This window comes from Pelmatolapia mariae, linkage group LG3_W, assembly GCF_036321145.2.
Source record: "Pelmatolapia mariae isolate MD_Pm_ZW linkage group LG3_W, Pm_UMD_F_2, whole genome shotgun sequence".
NCBI lineage: Eukaryota > Metazoa > Chordata > Actinopteri > Cichliformes > Cichlidae > Pelmatolapia > Pelmatolapia mariae.
In genome coordinates, this window is record NC_086229.1 from 49792776 (window position 1) to 49814360 (window position 21585).

General features: G+C 40.8%; 2 long non-coding RNA genes and 1 pseudogene across 2 annotated transcripts; 2 read left to right on the plus strand and 1 right to left on the minus strand.

Annotated features, from left to right (window-relative positions):
- The window catches only part of LOC134623345 (protein NLRC3-like), an 89687-nt pseudogene that overhangs the window by 12810 nt on the left and 55292 nt on the right, over window positions 1-21585 (minus strand).
- LOC134624585 (uncharacterized) lies at window positions 2814-3461 on the plus strand. Its single transcript, XR_010093590.1, has 3 exons — window positions 2814-2923; window positions 3078-3283; window positions 3401-3461. It is a non-coding gene; the product is annotated as an uncharacterized LOC134624585 (long non-coding RNA).
- On the plus strand, window positions 3774-4569 carry LOC134624583 (uncharacterized). The gene is made up of 4 exons (XR_010093588.1): window positions 3774-3815; window positions 4067-4105; window positions 4296-4397; window positions 4540-4569. It is a non-coding gene; the product is annotated as an uncharacterized LOC134624583 (long non-coding RNA).

The following is a 21585-nucleotide window of genomic DNA, read 5'->3' on the forward strand; positions in this document are numbered from 1 at the left end:
AGGAAAAAAAATCATTCATTCTTACCTTATACTAATCGTGGTGCGGGCCAGTGCAGTGCATGAACTGATGCCTTCTCCGGTCAATTCCGCTGAGAGTAAATTAAATGTCCCGCTCTACTGTAGAAGACAATGAATACCGGGGGAGGGGGGGGGGGGGTGTACCAATGTGAGAGGGGTGCTGCGGAATAGTCCAAGTGATCGCTGCTTTAATTTCCCGGTCAACTATACATAAATTGCACGTAGACACGATTTTTTAAAGCTGGTGAACTAGACCAAGTCATTGATAACAAATGAACAATAAATCTACTTTCTCTGGTACTTTATACCCGATCAGTTGCAATCCAATTTAATGCTCAACTACAAATCGATGGTTTTTGATGGTGACCGGAGCCGAATGATCGTCAACTATAAATAGACGTTTTCTCGATGTTGTTGTTGTCACCTGGTCGACTATAAATAGATCAAATATCAATGACAAAAAAACAACGGTGAATCAACATCGTTACAACGTCTCTATAGTAAGACCGTCGGTTTACCACAGTATTTCAATGTTGTTACAACATTGGCATTTCAACCCCGACCATATACGACGGTTCGGATGAAAAATCAACATAGATTCAATGTCGTCTTGCTATCTGGGGTGGATACAGCAGTGTTACAGGTAAGGCCATTTAAACGGACAGCATTTATAGAATGACTATTAAAAGTCAGCGAGTGTCAATAATGTTAATGTGGTTATGTTAGTAATACACCGAGTGCTAATATAACAGCTTTAAGATGCATTTGTAGATATTATTACGTGTTTTACCGTCTTTATGGTGCTAGCTTAAAGTTACGGTGTAAACGTTATATTGTAGTAAAGCTGTTACTGTTTAAACGATGCTGGGACAGAAATATTAGCTTCTGTCATGACTGATGAAGTTACTAGTTAATAAAGTTTCCAGTAAAGTGATTAATCGCAGCCACAGATTGACAGTAAATATCCCGATTAGCTTCAATGCATCTGTAATAAATATGTGCAAGTTTCAGTGCTTCGTATAAACTGTATGATACTTGTACTGACCCAGGGTCAGTGTGAAATACAATCCTAGCTGTGTGAACAAAGCCTGGCTCTTTTAATCCTGCATGACAAACCTCAGGATGCAGGTTCTTATTACTCTTTCCTGCTGGCACACCTGTCACACCTGAGAGTCAGCTAGAAACTTACAGTGACGTGGACATCATGCAAAGACTGACAGACTCTGTAATACTGTAAATGATCAGTGACTCAGGTTAACACTAAACTTTAAACAGTACCTCTGTGTTTCTGTGTGTGCTGAACATCTGGAATCAGATTGAGTCAGGCTGCATCAGCTGAATCTGTTATTTGTAAATATCAATATTTTTTATTCAGGTGTGGGGATAATATGTAAGACTGCAGTGAAGCGATGTACCAGATTAATCCCTGGCCAAAGGTATCGTACTTAAATCAGACTACTGACCTAGCCACATCAACCTTTTTGTGAGGTCTGTTTAAAGTAGACTAAAAATGAATTCCAGGTTCCTGAGAGGTGGACTGTGAGCACAGAAACACATGTTCATACATACAGCTGCAGCAAGTTTACATTAATTTTAAATAGATTTGTTACTCTGAAGTCTGTCTCTCTGTTAGTCCTCTGACAGACTGGTACCTGTCCAGGTGTGCTCTGCCTGTGACTACTGGGACAGGCTCTGGCTCCTGTAATAGAAATTTTCTATTATTCTCATTTAAAGTATTTAAGTGCTTATGCACATGCTTATTTGTGACACTGTTATAGACTGTTCAGTGAAAGTTTCTAAAACTAGATGAACTTACTTCAGCATCAGCAGTTTGAGAAAACAACTCCCTTTACAGGTGCTGATAAGACCAAGGGCACAAAACAGCATAACCATTGAGCCGTTAGGTTTCATAGCGAGGCGCGGGAAGTGTGGTATGATCAGTTTGTAACTTCCTCCCTCTTCCTTGGAGTGCATAAAGGAGTAGGAGCACGACTTCTGTGGCAGAGCTGACATGATTGTGAACTGTGATGTTTGATGTGTGTTGGCTCTCCTGTGCGCAGTAATAAATAGCTTGATCACAGCTCTTTCTGTGTTGCAGACTTTATTTACAAACTTCCACGATACCCCCCACCCTCCCACTGTGAACATGAATTGAATATTCAGAAGAAAATGAATGGATAGACTGACATTTGTTTAAATACTTCTAGAAATCTGAGCTGTTGGTGTGGTAATAATATTAGAGCTGGCAATCTTTCTTACTGAATCTCTACTGTGAGTCACGTTACCTGAGATTAATTCTATGTTTACCTGACAGCCTGGACAAATGTGCTGTGTGAAGGATGTAAATATAATCAGATCTTAACTGCTTACATTTATGGAGCCTGGTCATATTTAATTGTAATATGAAGCAATGATTTTTTGATTGCTGATTCTAAGAGAGTCTTTGTGGAAATCCTGTTTGGCTTTTTGTCATTTTAATTCTCTTTTCAATTTTCCAGAACAGTTCTCCACAGTCGCTGTCCACATGGGTCAGTGGGACCAAGCAGCACTCTGCTAATGTGTGGACTCTGACCAGCAACATCCAGCAAGACCCAGGCAGCGTTTTCTATCTCCCAGCTGGAGTTTTTTGTTTGTCTGTGACTGGAGAGTCAGATTTTTGTTGAAGCTGGAGGAACAGCCTTACACTTGCAGAGGTAAGTCAGTTTGTAGAGATCCCTCCCATCTTGACTTTTATGTGCTAGATTTCTTATCTGAAACAGTAACATTTCAGTGACTGCTGCTTATACCACAGGTTAATACACGCTACTGATCCCTGATGGGAGAATCATCACCTCTGCCAACAAAGAAGCCTGGTGGATGTTTGTTTACAGTCTGATGATGGGACATCATGCTCTGCATCTTCAAAGTTTGTCTCTTGATTATTATTCATACACAGTAATGTGAATTATGCTTATATCTAGTATAACTGGACCAACCTGGTGCTCTTCATTTATGGAGGCTGTTGAGTCTGAATGTTGGATGTTGTGTATCTCTTGTTCTCTGGGCTTTGTTGTCCTCAGTCTTTTTGCAGGATCAGAAAACAAAACCAGGATGATCGTAAATGTTTCTTCTCCAATTGGATGATGATAAGACCATGACACGGTATGCCACCTTTAGTCTTGTGATGAAGGAAAGCTCAGGACGAAGTGTGATTAAATGGTACCCACATGTGTGCTGCTGAGAAGGATGTACAGGGGCACCTGCAGCCAAATCCAAGCCTCCTCAGGTTAGTTGTAGTTGCAGAATGCCATAGGACTGAGACAGCTGAGGCATCAAATGTTTGATTAAACGGATGAAAAAGAGAAGTTTCTTCCCTATAATTATCACTTTTTAAAATCTTTAGCAACTTCAAGTCTGTCAGCGTGCTGAGGTCACAGAAACAAGAAAAGAAGCTTCAGACTTCAGAGTGTTATTTACAGTTTTCTGTCATCAATTATCTCCCCTGAAGTTTATCACTATTAGGCAAGCAGTAAGTCCACAGTACTGTAATGATGATTCTGACTGTGGTCACGGTTGCATAATATTTTAATAATATACAATTATTTTTTGTAATTCATATTTTTTCTGTTAATCAAAAATTTACTTTGTCAAATTTGTATTTGAGAATGCAGAATGTGACAATATATATATGTATATGTATATATATGTATATATATATATATATATATATATATATATATATATATATATATATATATATATACATGACTGCTGACTGATGCTCGTCTGCACTGCACAGAGGAAATCAACTGACCGAGGTTTGTCCAGTGACGTGTTATGAGATGTATATTTGTTTTATGCTTAAAGATATGTTTTTCTTGACGGAGGGGCTCTGCAGAGGTTAGACAAAGCAGAGAAAATATGTGCTTTACATTTTACTGTGATTTACTGGGACATTTGTTGCCTGATGTTTTGCAGGAATGGAGGAATGGAATCAAAGGGAGATGTTTTTGATGTTTTTGTAATGTGAGTAAATCTTCGGTATTATTTATTTGCTTGGTTATTTTAGGAGTGTTTCTGGGTGAGGGAGAGAGGAGTCATCATCCAGGTAAAGTGACGTGGATCAGTGGATACACTTGTCTCCCCTTTAAAGGAGATACTCTTAGAGAGAGACGATCCAAGTCATCCCTAAATGTTAGTGCTTTCAAATACACAAACATTTTTAAAGGACAAAAACGAACATCCAACTTTGAGTGTAATACAATTAAATTTTTGCATGTGTGTTTTCAAACTCTCAGATGGGCAGGATATCAGTCTTGGACTGTCTAACCTGCCGGAGCAGCACTGAATGACCACCACACATGAGCATGTTCCTGCAACATTCAGCAGCTTTGCTTTTGGTAAGTAGAGTTACCTAACTACAGTAACTATAAACACATGATATCCATTTCTAACGGCCTGGTTACTTCCTGTCAGTTTTTTTAGAAACCATGTGGTCACCTGACCTAACACTGTTTCTTATTCTTCCCCTTAATGTTGAAGTGTCAAATGTCCAACAGCTGGAGAGGAAATTAAACCAGTACTGGGCTGTTTCACCAACACGTGCCAGATGCTGTTCCTTCATGGTGACATCACCAGAGACAGCCCCGCCCACCTCAGGACCTCGCCATTGATCATGATGATTATAATCGGAACTAAGACTGTACAAATCCACGACCAGAATGTTTAGATGCTTTCTAATTATTAATGAATACTGAGAGCCTCTTTCTGTGTTTTGTCTGTTTTGGGTTGTTTTTTTTTTTACCTCATTTGTTACTAACAAAGTTCACCAAACTCACACAGTTTACATTCTGTATGTTTCCATCTTTACCAGCCACACTCTGCCTGCATTTAGAAAACAAACCTTAGAAATTGTCGTTTTTCTCTTTTGTAATTGATGATAATTCAGTGCGCTGCTTCCTTTTATTGCATCACACATTGCTTTAAGTTTTTCAGTGTCCAGTTATTTTTTACTGCTGTTTGAATTCACTGTATGTTTGACCCTGTAGACTGTTTGATGGACTGCTTGTCTTCCTGTTTGTAACCGCCGCCTGTTTTTGACTAAAGATTTGGATTTCTGACTTTAACACAGCCTCTGCGTGTCCTCCCTTTGTGTCCTCTTCCTCTGTGAATGTGTTGCATGTGTCACAGATTCATTTTATTAACAGCTTTCCCACAGTGAGTTGCATCAGCATTCATTCACAGCACATTTCAAAAGGATTCAGATTAATACACTGATCTTATAGTCAGAATTATCCTGACAGACTGCCACTGTAAATTATCTTTCATCAGGTCAATTTTAAAGCTCAGTATTTCAAAGCAGGAGTTATGAAGAATCATATTGGCATTAGGACTAACAATATGTACACTGAAAAAAAAGTTCTTTCAATTTACTTGATTTTATTGTGTACATCGGTCCCACATAATATGAATAAGTATGACTGATGTAATTTTCCACTTTCCCTCAAGTAATTAATGCTTGTCAAATCAAAGTATTTTACTTACATCAGATTACTTTAAAAAATCATGTTTGATGTACTAATATTAATCTGTTACCATAATATCAATGTATTGCATAATTTCAATATATTTTAATGTTTAACACCAACTTATTTTTGATTGCCAGTGGTACGCAATGATATTGTGTAATGTAAACACATTGCAATTATGTTCCTGCAACACAAATTATGGCTTTAAATCCTACTTAATTTTTTCAATTGAAATATTAACTGATCATTATTGACAAAAAACTCAAAGACTGTGAGTGCTACTGAACAATTCACCTTTATTAAACTGTAACAGCAGTGAAAGCAGCAAGCTGCCATGAACAAGTCCAAAATCACATCCATATAAACTTGTTAACACATTTTTAAAGATAGCCTGCAGAAATAACTAAAAGAAAAATTTAAAACATTTGCAAATATTTCACAAAAAAACTGATCTTAGCAGCAAATAAAAGAAAGTGCTCATAGATTATCCTGTCATCTCTTACATATAACATTTGTATTAATTACACAATTGAAAATTTAAACTAAATTAAGACTACCTGAAAAAAATCAACACGCTTTTATGAATAAACAGATTTACACAAATATAACTGGGTTATCATTTGACAACAGTTTCAGCTTCTGTACAAGTATTTACCTGTACAAGATTTCAACTAAGTTGAGCCTTAAATGACACTGTTACATAACTAATACCAAACACCTACATGAATTTTAATCTTCCTTTTAAACATGTAAGCAGGACATTAAGGTTGACTCAGAACATATTGCTAAAAATCGTCAGTAAAAATTTCTTACAACATGATACCAAAAGGAAAAAATCATCCTGCATTGCAGTCACATGAGGGGAAAGCAATAAAAACATAAGCAGTATAACGTTACTGAACACAAAATGAAAAACTGCAAAGAACTGCAGATGTGCTGTCTTTGACTTCTCAATGAAACAGATGGTTTTTGAAAGTAAGAACTTTAGAGAGTTTAGCTCCATCCAGTTCCATGAAAACCTTCTGGAAAACGTCAAAGTTGTTGCGGAGATCAGCAGAGTAGGCAAGGTTTAATGCATACATGAGTCCAAATAGCATTATCACAGCAAATGCTACATTATCCAAATTCTTCGCCACCCTGATGCCTGCAAGGACAACTCTTGTTCATCTGCTGAAGCTTGCTCTTTAAATTCGAACAGTGGTGTCTTCAACAGTCTCACTGATGGCACGTTCTTCCATGCTGTAAAAAAGAAGCCATGTTAGTCATTTCATGCCAAGTAAGTAATATGCCACACTGTGGAAAGTCCGAAAAAAGAAAAAAGAAAATAAAAGACAAGTACATACCACATTCTCCCGGATAAGCATGCCAGGGTCTTCACCCATGTAGATACACACTCCCTTGACACACTCATCATCAACATCTTCACACTGAAATGAAATGTATGCAATTAGCATCTTTATTCAGCCCTTGTCCTTCATTTAAGTTTTAATAGTGTACTTTACATGAATGTTTTTAAAGTAAAGGCACACAAATTAATAATAGGTTTACTGGCAATTAATAATAAGTTGACAAAGTGAAGGTTAAAAAAAAGCAGATGTAAAAATACAAAATGAGAGAATTTATCATGGGAAAACATTTGAAATCTTCCACAATTATAAAGTTTCATCCAAAGAGGATCATGTTAAGTGAGTGTTGAGGCTTTATCACTTACATTATGCACTTGTGCCACAATTCTTTTCAGTATTAGTCCAAGCTCTCCTCTTCTGTTGACCAACTTCATCAGGTTGTCCAAGTGGAGATCCAGCTCAGCCAGGAACTTTGTTTGAGGGGGGATGGTGGCAATTCTCTTAAACTCAGCGTTGATCTGAAAACATGAGCACAGAGGAATGAGGTTTAATACCTGGAAGAAGGCTGCAATCACTCATGCTGAAGAAATGGGCTGTCAAATAACAACTGTGCCTTAACCATTTTAGGCTAATACCACAAGAACACCGTGTATGAGGCAAACCTTACCTCATGGAAGTCAAATAGAGCAGGCCATCTTGCCATGAAAGCCTCCACCATTGGTGCATCACGAACAACTTCATGTCTTCTGTATGAAAAAGTCTTTTCCATCTTGAGTTTCACCAACTCTGTTACTCTTTTTTATGTCCATGTGGTGGGCTTTGACATGTCAATAGCTTCAAGAGTCCCTTTGTCTGCTACTTCTGAAACTGAGGTAAGGTTAAGAAACTCATCCCCAAACAAGGAATCCATAAACTGAAGTCTGAAACTGCCTTGAAGACAACACTGTCTTTTGACTTCAACGATGAGATCCTCAGTTGATTCAGGCACTCCATTAGAGAGTGAGCCTTCGACAGGTTCCGTCAGCCAAGACAGTCTTTAGGACCATAGGACTCTGTAGGCAAAAAAGAATTACATATCAGACATTCAGAAAGAATCATTTCAGTTTAGTTTTCATATAGCTATCCATACCCAATAGTCAAAGTTATAAAGATCAGACATAAAAAAATAAGAATTTATCTAATGAAATACATGCGACTGAACCTATTACACTTATCTGAACACCTTTTTAAAGTCACAATGTGGACTGACCCAATCTTATAGTCAACTAATGGATAAGTATCAAGGAGTTCAGAGTGAAACGAGAGTGAATATTCTTGTGGATACTGGGTCGAGCTCAAAAGCTCTGTCGTGCTCTCTGTACCAGCCACCAAGCTCTCTGAGATTGTAGAATATGCTGTGGTACAATGCAGATATGGTTTTTCAGTATTCTGGCAATCCACCTGCTGCCCTTTGGGCCAATACTATTCCCTTTCTTTAAGTTATGCCCTTTAATGTCACACACTGTGCAAGGTTGACCTCTAGAATGTCAGGGAATATGTACCTGATGACTTAAGATATCTCCTCTTTAAGCAAATCCACTAGAGAGGCCGATACAGCTGAGACCTCTAATTCAGACTTGCCAAGAGATGGGGAGTTTAGATGTAAGCTATCATCGTCTGATGTTTTGACTTCTGTGATCATAACGGTAATAATTCCACCATCACAAAAAACATTAATTTTAATTGAAAAAAGGTATCCCACGTCTAAGGTGGCAGGATCCTTATTATAACTCAAGTGCGTGTGAGCAGCAAGAATTAAGGTACGGCACTGTGGCGCTCCCAGCTTCTTAAACTCTGACGGTTACAGCCAGACAAATTATCCACTGTAGCCATAACTAACACGAGTAACACAAACACTATTGCACTCTCTCAGTGACGTTTTAACTTGCTAAGCCATCAAAAACGCCAGTGCTCTCTGTCACATACATAAATTCCATATCTGACCGACAACAGCTGCTTTCTCCCGACTATGTGCAATTTGTTACTATTTTTCAGCTTTAGCCACAAAGCTAATACCAACTTTAGCTAGCACTGTAAAAACAACATGTAGATGCATTACAGATTACTTTTCATATAGCATGCACTACAACAATTCTGTGAAAACGTACCCAATTAAAACAAATGTATTTAAATTACTTACCTTCTCAGTATGCCTGACTTAGTGCCAAAGGTTGCACGCTGCTAAACAGTCTTCCAGAATCTGGCGGTCAATTGCGCTCTCCTTAAATTATATTGTTTTCTTATTGGATAAGACTCTAGGTCGTATTATCCAATCATATTTAGTTGTTGTCTTTGAATATATTGCATCATTTCCGGTTGTGGTCAAACATGATTACAATGGTTTTAGTATTCTAATTTAGTCACTTTAAATCAATGCAAGAAAAATGAGTAGTCTCAGTATTGTTTATAATCAAGTAAATGGTACTTTATTCAATCATGTAAATAAGAGAAACATGAAAGGCTTGTGTAGCATTGACTAAATTCATTTGTGCAAATTCAAAAGCCTGCCAATTCCCATTTTTTCAGTGTACTAACAAAGTCAAAGTTTTTTAATTATGCTAGAATATTGGAAGACAATCAGCTTTTAGTGTTTTCTGCATATTAATTATACTGGAATAGAGATGGTGACCCTAACTGTACTGAAGTATACTAAACAACTGACAATCTAACAAACATTATTGGCCTGAGCCATCATGCACAGTGAGTCTGATCCTGTGCTGTGAGAGTCTGACAAACATGTTTCTGGTCAGTTTGGAAGAAATAATATCACAATGTAGATCTTTTTTTCAATATTCCTTCTCTTTTACAACATGAACTGTGATCAAAGCTACTTATGTTCACAGCATGTAATAATAGTGAAAGTCCAGTGCATTGTGGTCTGTTGAGATAGGGTTAGGGTTAGCAATTCAGACATATGTCTGACATATTACTCTTGCTGGATATAACAAACACCTAGGAATTCATATTATAATTTGATTTTCATGAAATATTCATATTCAGTATCAGTCATTTTATATTATAACTGCGTATCCACCCAGGCTCATGGTGGGGCAGGGCTCTGTCCTGGGATGCTTGAGTGAAATGTAATGTACACCCTGACCAGGTATCCAGTCTGTCAGAGTTGTTTTCAATATTTGGTTCTAAAATATGAGTGAAAACAAAAATCCAACTAGGATTCTTGCATATGATGGATGAATTCTGTCTTTGACTGTATTGTCCAGCTGATCCATCAAACCCCCAGCAGGTAAACCTTATCATGACATAACACAGTAACAATGTAAAAAATTAAACAGCAACAGTCTAAATTTAAAGTGCATTCTAAACTCCTCTTCAATAAATTATTTGGATGTGCAGAGAGTCCTTCAGGACTGTAAAACATGAACTACAGAACCCAGAGTCTTCATCATTAAATCTCTGGTTGCTTCATTTTTCTATCCTATATCAGATACTTTAAAGGTTTTAGTAAAGTTGCATTCTCATGGTGAGGCAAAGTGCTTTATGTGTGTGTGCGCGTGCGTATCATGAACGGCTGTAAAAGCCCTTTAATTACAGAACAAAGCGGGTTTGAGTTCGAGTTACGGCAGACTGCCGCTACTTCTAAACGGAAAGCAGCCTTCCTACGGCGGACAGCTAACAACAGGAATCGGAGGCGCGGTCCACCCTAGTCCACAGCAACCACCATAGCAACAGCCTAGCATGACTTTAAAAACATATTCTGTCTTCATAACTATCAAAAACGTGAAATGATTTGTAAAGCATGAAAGTGTTACAGCTGCAGAGAGCTATGGCGGTATCTTTGGAAGCTGTTTACATAGCTAATAATATATGATGTAACCATGGAGACAGTCAGTCACGTGAGCTAGCGGTGCATGTTTACTACAGTGATTAAGGTGATTGTGTGCACAGCGTCCACACGCTGCACAGGGTAAAGACATTACTTCAATATTGTTTTATATTTATATATATTTGCCTTGTGTTGACCATCACCTCAGGTTCACCATTACAGTTTCAGCATACAGATGTACACTGTCTAAATATGAACACATTCAAAAAAATCATGTCTCAGAAATAAGCACAGCTGTTCATGTTTGTCATTATAGTTTTATTTGTAAGAAAATTGTGAACTTCAAATTGTTTATCAAGTCAAAGAACATTTGACACGTCTGAGTCATTCCTTTGCCCTATGAGAGCTGGAATAAATATATATCCTGACAGTTACAGTTGAAACAGTAGAGACAGGTAGAAATGGGATCAGATTAATCTTTGCTTAGTCAGACACGTCCTGTGTTGGCCTTAACCCAAATTTCCCTCGGGGTCAACCTTCAGGATCAATAAAGTTTTATTGAATTGAATCATATTAAATAACAAACAATAGCACGATTTTGCATCCATTTCCAAATTGTACTCAAGCAGCCCAGTCTCATAAATAGGTAACAGAAATGTCTCTAATGTAGACGTGTACAGTCTAGTGTAAGCATTAAAAGACCATAAAGGAAACACTACTCTTTATGTGAAACTAATTGTAATAAAAAATGAACAGGTGCTTTACAGATTTAAAAGAAAGAATCTGAAAACAACACCTTTTTGGTTTAAGTGGTCAAAGCAGAAAACAGAACTGATGTTCAAGAACAAACCGTAGCTGCACTAATATTACACATCTCGATTGTTGTGGTGAACAGACATGTTGCTTTTAAAACCACATGCAGTATGTGACCATGACTGTCCACTGAGACAATGAACGCCACTTTGCTGAAGTCTTCTTCTTCTTGCCATCAAAATGGAAGCAGAAAGAGCACGAGCTGCTTTGATCTACAGAAAGGAAAAAGAACATATGAGCTGAAACCATTAAGATAGAAACAATCGCTCAATGCAGTGTCTCACGTAGCTTAGCCTGTTACAACTGTTGATACAAGCTAAATACAGTTAACACAGTGTCAGGGAACTCCAGTGTGGGAACTAGTGGCTTTAGGTTTGTAGTCATTTAACTTTCATCCATTCATTCATTTAATTCAGGAGGAAGAAATGTTGGGTTGGTGCAGGCTCGTTACATGCATTTGGTTCCATGCTGTCTTTAACCAAATGACTTGGTTCACTTTATGGCTGGGCTGTATGTGGGGTTATATCATGTTATTTGGGCAGGAGTACCTGTCCTCTGTTAGGCTTAGAAAGTTTCTCCAAGGGTTTCTCCATAAGCAGAGCTTCTAACTCTTTTAGCTTTTAGCACATCTGTAGCTGTGCAGGCTGACAGGTTTTTGGTGGCTCTTTTTACCCCACACTGGTTGTGAGTGTGTAAATAGCCCCACTAGTTCTTTTGGGTTGCAGTTAACTTAGGAGGAAGGGGTGGGTCTGCCAGGACTAGATGAATAACAATTATCTGGGATACATAAATTTCATAATGCATGCATATATCTCTATCAATTAAACCTGGTCTGAGTGCTGCCATTTTTACATTCAGTTCTTTCTCTTAGAAATGCTGGATCTAAATAATGAATGTGTTACAGTTAAAGTGACACTGGTCAGTGTAAATGGCTCATTGGGACATAGAAACCTTTAAATTAAATACCATCACCTGATATCGAGTGTCAAACAATATCAAAGCTGTAAAAGCTGTTTACAGTCAGAATTTACAAAAAATATGATTGTAAATTAATTCAAACAAGTGAGCTTTTCTCTTTGTGCTGAATATCAACACTGTGACTTCTTAGACTGTAAGCTTCACATCAGCACAGTTGTAGAAGCCGTCACTCTAAATGTCTTTTGATAACAAGAAAAAAAAATACCTTTTCAGTCCACGGCCTGAAGTTCTTCTCCAAACATCTTCTGCCATCGGCTTTGTCTGCTGGTTTGAAGACAATAGACCACAAAAAGATGATTTAGTCACTTTGTCTGCATCATGCAGCTTGAATGTGTTGTGCAACGTTGTTAAATAGCCGTCGTTATCCCTCTGCTGTGTCAGTAGGATTGTACTGTACAGCATCTCATTGATATGTCACGAATGCTTATGTAACACGATAACAGACGTCTGGTCTTACATCATTAAAATATAAAGGGCAGGAGATATTTAGATATTTTTATATTTGTATTACATTTTATAGCTAACAGATATTACTAAATAGAATTTACTAAATGGTTGATGTACATGAAAAATATGTCCATAATCACAAATGACCATGAGAGCCAGTAGAATTAATTCAACTAGACACTCAAAAGACGTCCTTAAATGCTCTTTAAGTGGCAGAACAAATGAACAAACAGTTAATCGCTTACTTGAGATGAAATCTGCTCAGCTACTTTGAAAACAGCTTCTAACTGGTTCCTCCTTTAACAGGATGACTGCTCAGGGGTAAGGCCATCATGCAGTCCAGCAACCTTTATGGTTCTGCTTTGATTAACCAGGAACTATTAGGGAAACCTTTCAGTGCCTCCTGTGAAAGACAGGGATAAACACAAACATTTATTAACATGTTCCACAGTCTTCCAGTTTGATTTTCTCATCCTGTGGACAACAGCGTACAGAGATGCAGGTTTATTGTTAACTTTTGTAAGGTTTCTTTACTGAACATATCCAGCTGCAGCTCCACTGTGATCCTGAACTGGATAAGCGCTTGAGAAAATGTGTCAATAAATGGACAAACATCAGCTTACTATATTTATCCAAACAGACGGGACCAATAATGCTTCACTGAGTTAGAGACTTTAACAGACTCTTCTATGTAAGAATGTCTCGTGCTGATATACCTGCAAATTTGACAACAAAGGTTTTTCAGACTGCATGTATCTGTCCTCTATGTCAGCTCACACATTTACATTCATGTCACACTTATTTCTGCTTTCCCATTTTTAACATTATTTCTTACATTTTGATGGGATACCTTGAGTTTGTAAATGATCAGATTACATAATTGGAATACAATTCAATATAATTCATGTATCCAATTCAAGGTCGCGGGAGGATGAAGCCTATCCCAGCTGATACAGGACAAAGACAGGCTGCCAGTTATTGCAGGGCTAAGACAATACGTGTAACAGATGTTACGTCCCCCCCACCATGGTGGTGGCAAAGGCAGGAAGGAGACAGCAACACCGGACAACCACAATCAATGAAGGAGGAGGACAACAGGACAGTTAAGAATCAGGCAGGATTTATTGGTTGCTTGCCTTGATAGTCAACTTCACAACAGAAAAAGGTGGGGGGAGGAGGACTGGGCGGTTGAGCCAAATCAAAGAAAGCAATAAAACAAAAAGAGGTCGATAGCTTCCAGGGCCTAACTAAAACAAAAATGCAAAACAAAAGGCCTACCTAGCTGCTCGACAAAAAGTCAGTGAAAACATACAAAAGTGGCATCAACCGCATAACCTAGTGTGTCTAACAGTTTAAAAACCTGCAACCAATGTATAGGGTACCCCAGCTTACCTGTCCAGCCTCCCACCACACATAATACAAAGAAGCCTGTTCGCAAATGTTTGTCATAGCAGAAGCCAGCAGCCACCAGCTGGCCAGGGAGCTGCTCATTTATAGTGATCCTCGGTGTGTGATTGGCCAACTGGGCCCAGACCAGCCAATAGACACATGCCAATCAACTTCGAATTGGCCAATAGGAGGAGGCTTGACACCTGAAAGATAAATAGAACACAACAGCAAAGCCACATCTCTTGGCACGTAACACCCCCACCCTTTAAGAACCAAACTCAGGGTTTGGTGACATCTCTAAACAGCACGAGAGAGTGCGTCTGCTACAATGTTTTCTGAACCTTTTTTGTGATGGATATTGAGGGTATAATTCTGAATAATCAGTGACCAACGCATAAGCCGCTGGTTGTGATTATACATTCTAGAGAGGAAAACTAAAGGGTTGTGGTCTGTGAATACTTGAACTGAACTCTGACCTGACTCTATATAGACTTCAAAATGTTGCAAGGCCCACAACAAAGCAAGGGTCTCCTTTTCAATGGTAGAATACCTGAGCTGATGTTTATCAAAATTCCGAGAGAAGTAACTCACAGGATGGTCAATGCCCTGGGTATCCTCCTGGAGAAGCACCGCTCCTGCCCCAACTGCGCTGGCATCTATTTCCAGTTTGAATGGTAAAGAGAAGTTAGGAGCAGACAAAACGGGGGTGCAATAAAGTAAGCCCTTGAGGCTTTCGAAAGCCTGCTGGCAACTCTCAGACCAAATAAACGGCTTTGAGGGACTGGTTAAGTCCGTCAGAGGGGCAGCAACAGAAGAGAAATTCTTATAAAATCGTCGGTGATCCCAAGGAAACGCCGCAGTTCTCTCCTGGTGGATGGTTGGGGGGAACTCCCTAATCGCAGTGACTTTGGCATCTGCAGGGCGCACTTTTCCTAGACCAACTTGCTGGCCAAGGTAGAGGACACGGCCTCTAGCAAAATCACATTTGGCAAGGTTCAAAGTGAGAGATGCCTTTTCCAGGCTAATGAAGACTTCTTTCAATGTAGCCATGTGGGTTGACCAGTCACTGCTATACACAACAATGTCATCCAAGTACGCTCTGCAGTTAGGGATGTTTCCCAACACTTTATTGACCAGTCTCTGAAAGGTTGCAGGGGCATTGCACATGCCAAAAGGCATAACCGTATACTGCAGGAAGTGGTAATGAGTGACAGAAGCTGAAATGTCAGATGCTTGCTGTGTCAAAGGCACTTGCCAATACCCTTTTAACATATCAAGTTTAGTGATGTATTTTGCAGGCCCAATTTCATCAGTGCAGTCATCGATAAGAGGTAAGGGATGTGCATCTGGTACAGTGACAGAGTTCACCTTTCGGAAGTCAGTACAAAATCTTGGGCTTCCATCTGACTTCGTGTCTAAGAGACATGGTGAACTCCAAGAGCTGGAGCTTGGCACTGCAAATCCATTCTTAAGAAGATACTCAACTTCCTGTTTTATGACTTCCCTCTTTGTTGGACTAACCCGATAAGCGCGCTGTTTGATTGGTGTAGGGTTAGTCAGCACCACATCATGTTTTATGACAGTGGTTTGAGACGGGATGTCATTGAACAGAGATGGGAATCCCAATATGAGTTTTATGATATCATTGCTCTGTTCAGCAGGAAGGTGGGACAGGTATTGTGGTAGTATTGACAATATCACAGAATTACCCAGTCGAGCACTTTGAGGCTCAGCACCCCGTAACACCAACCCATCTTCATCTGGAGTAATCTTCACCTTGGAAACAGAAGCCATCGGGGATGTAACCACTTGCTCTTGGACCACAGATGGCATGGTTGAAGGTTCACGCGAGTTGTACAGCTTCATCATGTTGACATGACACACCCGAGTAGGACGTCTGCGGTCTGGGGTCTGAATAATGTAGTTGGTCTTGCTGAGTTTTCTCTCTACAACATAAGGACCAGAGAACTTAACGGAAAGAGAGGAGCCGGGCACCGGAAGGAGAAGGAGCACTCTGTCACCTGGCTGGAATGAACGGTCGACAGCCCGCTGGTCAAAGTGTCTCTTTTGCTTGTGAAGTGGCTAGTGCATTCCTTGTTAAAGAATAAGCCCTCTTTAACCTGTCATCTAGTGTTTTGACGTACTCTGGAAGGCTTTTGGTGTTATCACCCGGATTAGCCAGCCTCTCTTTAAAAACCTTTAAAGGACCCCTCATCTCACGCCCAAACACAAGTTCACCGGGACTAAACCCCAGAGATTCTTGGGTTGCTTCACGACAGGCAAATAAAACAAGAGGAACACTTTCATCCCAGTCCCGTTGAGAACTATAACAGTGTTTCCTTAACATGGAGTCAGCCACAGTCACAGAGTTCACCTTACGGAAGTCTGTAATAAAACGGGGTGAGCCATCTGGCTTAGATTCCACTATACAGGGCGAGCTCCAGGGGCTTTGACTGGGCTTCGCTAAGCCATGTTGCAGCAGCTAGTCAGCCACCTGTTTCATGAGCAAGCGCTTATGGGGGCTGGCTCGATAAGGATGCTGCTTAATAGGTTTAGCTCCCTGCACATCAATATCATGCTCTAGCACCGTAGTGCAAGTTGGCACATCCCCGAATAAACAGGTGTATTCCCTAATCAAGACAGTGATGTCTTCTTGCTGCTCCGAAGACAGATGCTCAAGCAAACTCGGCAGTGCTTTCAGCATTTCTGAGTTAGACAGGCGGGGTCTAGAACAGGTGGGATAACTTAGCTTTAAACCACCAACCTCGTTCACCCCTCCTTCCTCTAGGTGGCTTGAGGCTACAATAGGAGCACAGACCCCAGCAGGCTCTGGTGATGACCGAGGGTGGTATAATTTCAACATGTTTATGTGGCAGACGCGTGTTTTGCGTCTGCAGTCGGGAGTGCAAATTACATAATCAGTCTCCCCTCTCTTTCCACAGACTTTAAAGGGGCCGCTATACCTAGCAGACAAGGCTGAGCCTGGAACAGGCAAGAGCACAAGAACCTGGTCACCCACCTGAAAGGTTCTTTTAACAGAAGCCTTATCATAATGGCGTTTCATCTTTCCCTGTGAAATGGCAAGGTGCTGTTTAGCCAGAGCGTTGGCTTGGTTCACACGCTCACAGAAGTGTTTTACATACCTGCTTACATTTACTTTGGAAACCCCATGTGGGCTCAAAAACGCCTCTTTCAGAGCTTTGAGGGGTCTGCGTGGCCTATGGCCAAATACCAGCTCAGAAGGACTAAAACCAAGTGACTCCTGAACAGCGTCACGGGCAGCAAATAACAAATGGAACTCCCTCGTCCCAGCTCTTGTCAGACTTTAGGCAGTATTTGCGTAGCGTCGCCTTTAAGGTCTGATGCCACCGCTCTAACGCACCTTGCGATTCAGGATGATAAGCCGAGGACATGACATGCTCGACACCTAGAGTGCTAGCCACTTGTTTGAATAACCTAGACTGAAAGTTTGAGCCCTGGTCAGTCTGTATGACCTTTGGCAGGCCAAACACTGAAAAGAATGTTGTCAACGCCTTAACAACTGATTTTGCTGTAACCTTAGGTAATGGGACATCCTCAGGGAAACGGGTAGCTGCACACATGATCGTGAGAAGGTATTGCTGTCCTGTTTTTGTTCTAGGTAGTGGACCCACACAGTCTACTATGACATGGTCAAATGGCTGCTCCACTACAGGAATGGGACACAACGGAGCTGGGAGTATGACCGGGTTAGGTTTACCTGCAATCCGGCATACATGGCAACTGCGGAAAAATTTAGAAACATCACGCTTCATACCAGGCCAAAAATGTTTTAGTAGTAGCTGGTATGTTTTTGTGATGCCCAAGTGTCCCAACCACTGGCTTTCATGGGCAAGAGACAGGATTTTCTGCCGGTACACAGAGGGCACGACAATCTGCTTAACTTTACTCCATTCTGCACCTGGTGGAGACCACTGACGCATTAGAACATCATGTTCTACAAAATAGGCTTGTTGCTCTTTATTGACTTGCTCAGCACTTACCGTATGTTTGAAACAGCTCTGCAGTGTTTCATCAGCTAATTGAGCTGCTGACAGCTGATCTCTAGTCAAGGGCAGCGAAGAGACCATTGGAAATGGATCAGGCTCCTCAGTTTTCATTGAGTCTGGGGGTGACAGAACATTGTTTCTGTTAGTCGGTACATCATTCTCCTCTGAAAATGAGGACATCAACACCGAATCAGAGAGGGCAACATCAGTATCTTTACGAGCTTGTGCTCGAGTAATCACACAGGCTGGATACAACCCAGGGTGCACGGAAACATCAGAAATCTTCTGATTCAGGGGGTTGTCTAAAACCTCCAGACGAGGGAGCACTAACCCTCCTGCAATATCATTGCCCAACAACATGGCCACACCCTCTATTGGCAAGGCCGGGCAAACAGCAACAGGGAAAAATCCTGTAGCAAGTTTTGATTTTATAAAAACTCTGTGAACAGGTCTGGGAGCGTAACCCATCTCTATCCCCCGTAGAACAGAATTAAAACCACATTCACTTTCAGCAGAAAAAGGTAAAACACTCGAGAGGATGACAGTTTGAGAACCTCCAGTGTCCCTTAAAATACGCACAGGTTTTAAATCAGATGGATTTTCTGTTAGCGATACTGAGCCATCAAAAATGAATGGTTCGAAACAGGGGTCCGGCACTTTACCACCACAACCATAGACCTCATTACGGGCCTCAGCTTTTACAAAACCCACCCCTTTGGGTTGCTGAGCATTTGACGTTTTGCGTTTTAAGGCTAAACAGTCAGCAATCACATGTCCAGTTTTATGACAGTAAAAACATTCACGGTTTTCCCTGGAACCAGACACTTTAGCCGTGTGGGGCTGTTGCACAGTGCTAACCCTTGGGTTCTCACTGCCAGTAAACAAGGCTTTATGAGTGAGCACGAACTCATCAGCAAGAACAGCAGCAGATGCGAGTGACGTCACTTTCTGTTCATTTAAATATAGCACAATACGCTCAGGAATGCTTTTCTTAAAATCCTCTAACAAAACTAATTCGCGCAGAGCGTCATAGTCACTCGCTTTTGAAGCAACACACCACTTATCAAAGAGAATCCCCTTTTCTCTAGCAAACTCCACATAAGTTTGGGTTGGCAATTTCTTTTGCTGGCGAAACCTCTGCCTATAGGCTTCGGGGACTAACTCATATGCCTGCAAAACAGCTGTTTTAACACACGAGTAGTCTAAACTGTCCTTTAAAGAAAGCGCAGCCACCACCTCTTGGGCTTTGCCAGACAGTTTGCACTGTAACAAAAGAGGCCAAATCTCACTAGGCCACTGCAACGCGCCAGCGATACGTTCAAATGCTGCAAAGTATGTATCAACCTCAGTTTCTCTAAAAGTGGGCACTAAAGAAATGCACTTATCGATTTTAAAAGCAGAAGCGGACGAGGAGGTGGGACTGGAATTGTCAGCAGAGACAGATGAGGCTTGAGACTGAGACTCCAGCTCAAGCTTTCGGAGCCTAACGGCTTTGTCTGCCTCTATCTCCAGCCTTGTTATTTCGAGCTGAACCCGCCTGTTCTGAGCCTTCTCCTCAGCCTCCAATTGGAGACGTGCCAGCCGCACCTTCAGCCGAGCTCCTTCTCTGCCTTCTGAACTCCCAGAAGAGAGTGGATCACAGCGAGGAAGCGTGCGCGGCGTTTTTCCCCGCTCATCCCCCTCACCATCCCCACAAGAACCATTTTGGCCCTCTTCAACTACGGCAGCTTGGCTTGGCACACCAGAGACCACAGGCAAAACAGGCGCTTGAAGCACACCAGCTCCCACCAATTTGTCCACCACTAAAGCTTTTAAATCACGCTTACGAAGGGTTTTTGAAACCTGCAGCTGAAAGTGATCCACAATTTGCAGCAAATCATTTTTGCGACAGCTATTAATAACCTCAAGAGATAGGGCATCTATAAAGTGCTGTAAACAAAACGCAGCCGACATAGCGCCTAAAGTGATAGAGATACTCTAAAACAAACACCCCCCCCTTTTTTTTTTTTTTTTTTTTTTTTTTTTTTTTTTTTTTTTAAACCCCCCTCCCAGGAACAAAGACGCCCTATGAGGGATCCCGGACGAGCCCCCACTTATGTTACGACCCCCTCTGCTAGGCGTCAGGGGAGGAGTAACATACACACGCCCCCAACACAAAACTGAGTAAAGAAAGGTTTTAATTTCAAACTTTAAACAGAAAACCGACAGGGCTGTTCAACAGACCACTGGGCAAACAATTATTATATAAAGACAAAAAAAAGACAAGAGTAAAAGCTAAAGGTTAACTAAGGTAAGCTGGCAGCACACAAAATAAAAGCTAAGGGTTAACTAAGGCGAGCCAGCATCACAAAATTCTACTCACAGCCAGCTAGCAGCTCAAAGCTCTAATCAGGCTAAGTTCAAGCATGCACCAAGGTTTGACAAAGTTCAGCAATATGAACAAGTTCAACAAAGATTGAAGAGGGAGGCACGAAGGGCAAACTGCATGTTCAGTCCTAAGCAGCAGCCACTGAGTGAAGGACCTCCAGCCTTTTGTAGCCACAGGTGGGCACGATCAGCCACTAATTGCCTCTTGGAGCATCACGGGATCCCCGGGCAGCCAATCGTCCGTGTGGTCTGGCACACTTCATTCTGCATAAAAGAGGGTTGGCACGGTCCGGGCCAGCCAATCCCCCGTGAGTCCTGGAACACTGTGATTTCCATAGAGGAAGGCGGGGCCACCTGAGGCCAGAGGCTGTAACAACCTGAAGAACATCATAAAAAATAAAAAATGGTTCACATACTCCCTTTTAAACAGACGCATTAAACAGTTTAAATATAAAGGATCCGAAGCACTTACAAAGCCATGTACTGTCAAACCTGACGGATCCAAATTATCAGGGCAAGCCGTTCAAAACTGGAACCTTTTGAGATTGCTGCCAGTTTTGATTGGTGACAAAGTACAAAACCATGAGGATGAAGTATGGCAGTTAGCTCTCCAGTTGAAAGACATTGTGGATCTTATTTGTGCTCAGAGCATTTCCTTGTCCCAGAGAGCATTTGCTGACATTTTGATCCAAGAATATTTGGAGATGAGAAAGATGTTGTTTCCTGGAATTCAACTTAAACCCAAGCACCACTATTTGCGCCATTATTCAGCACTGTTGTTGAAATTTGGTCCATTGATGAGGTTATGGACGCTTAGATTTGAATGTAAACACAGTTACTTTAAAAGATGTGCCAGACACTTGAAAAGC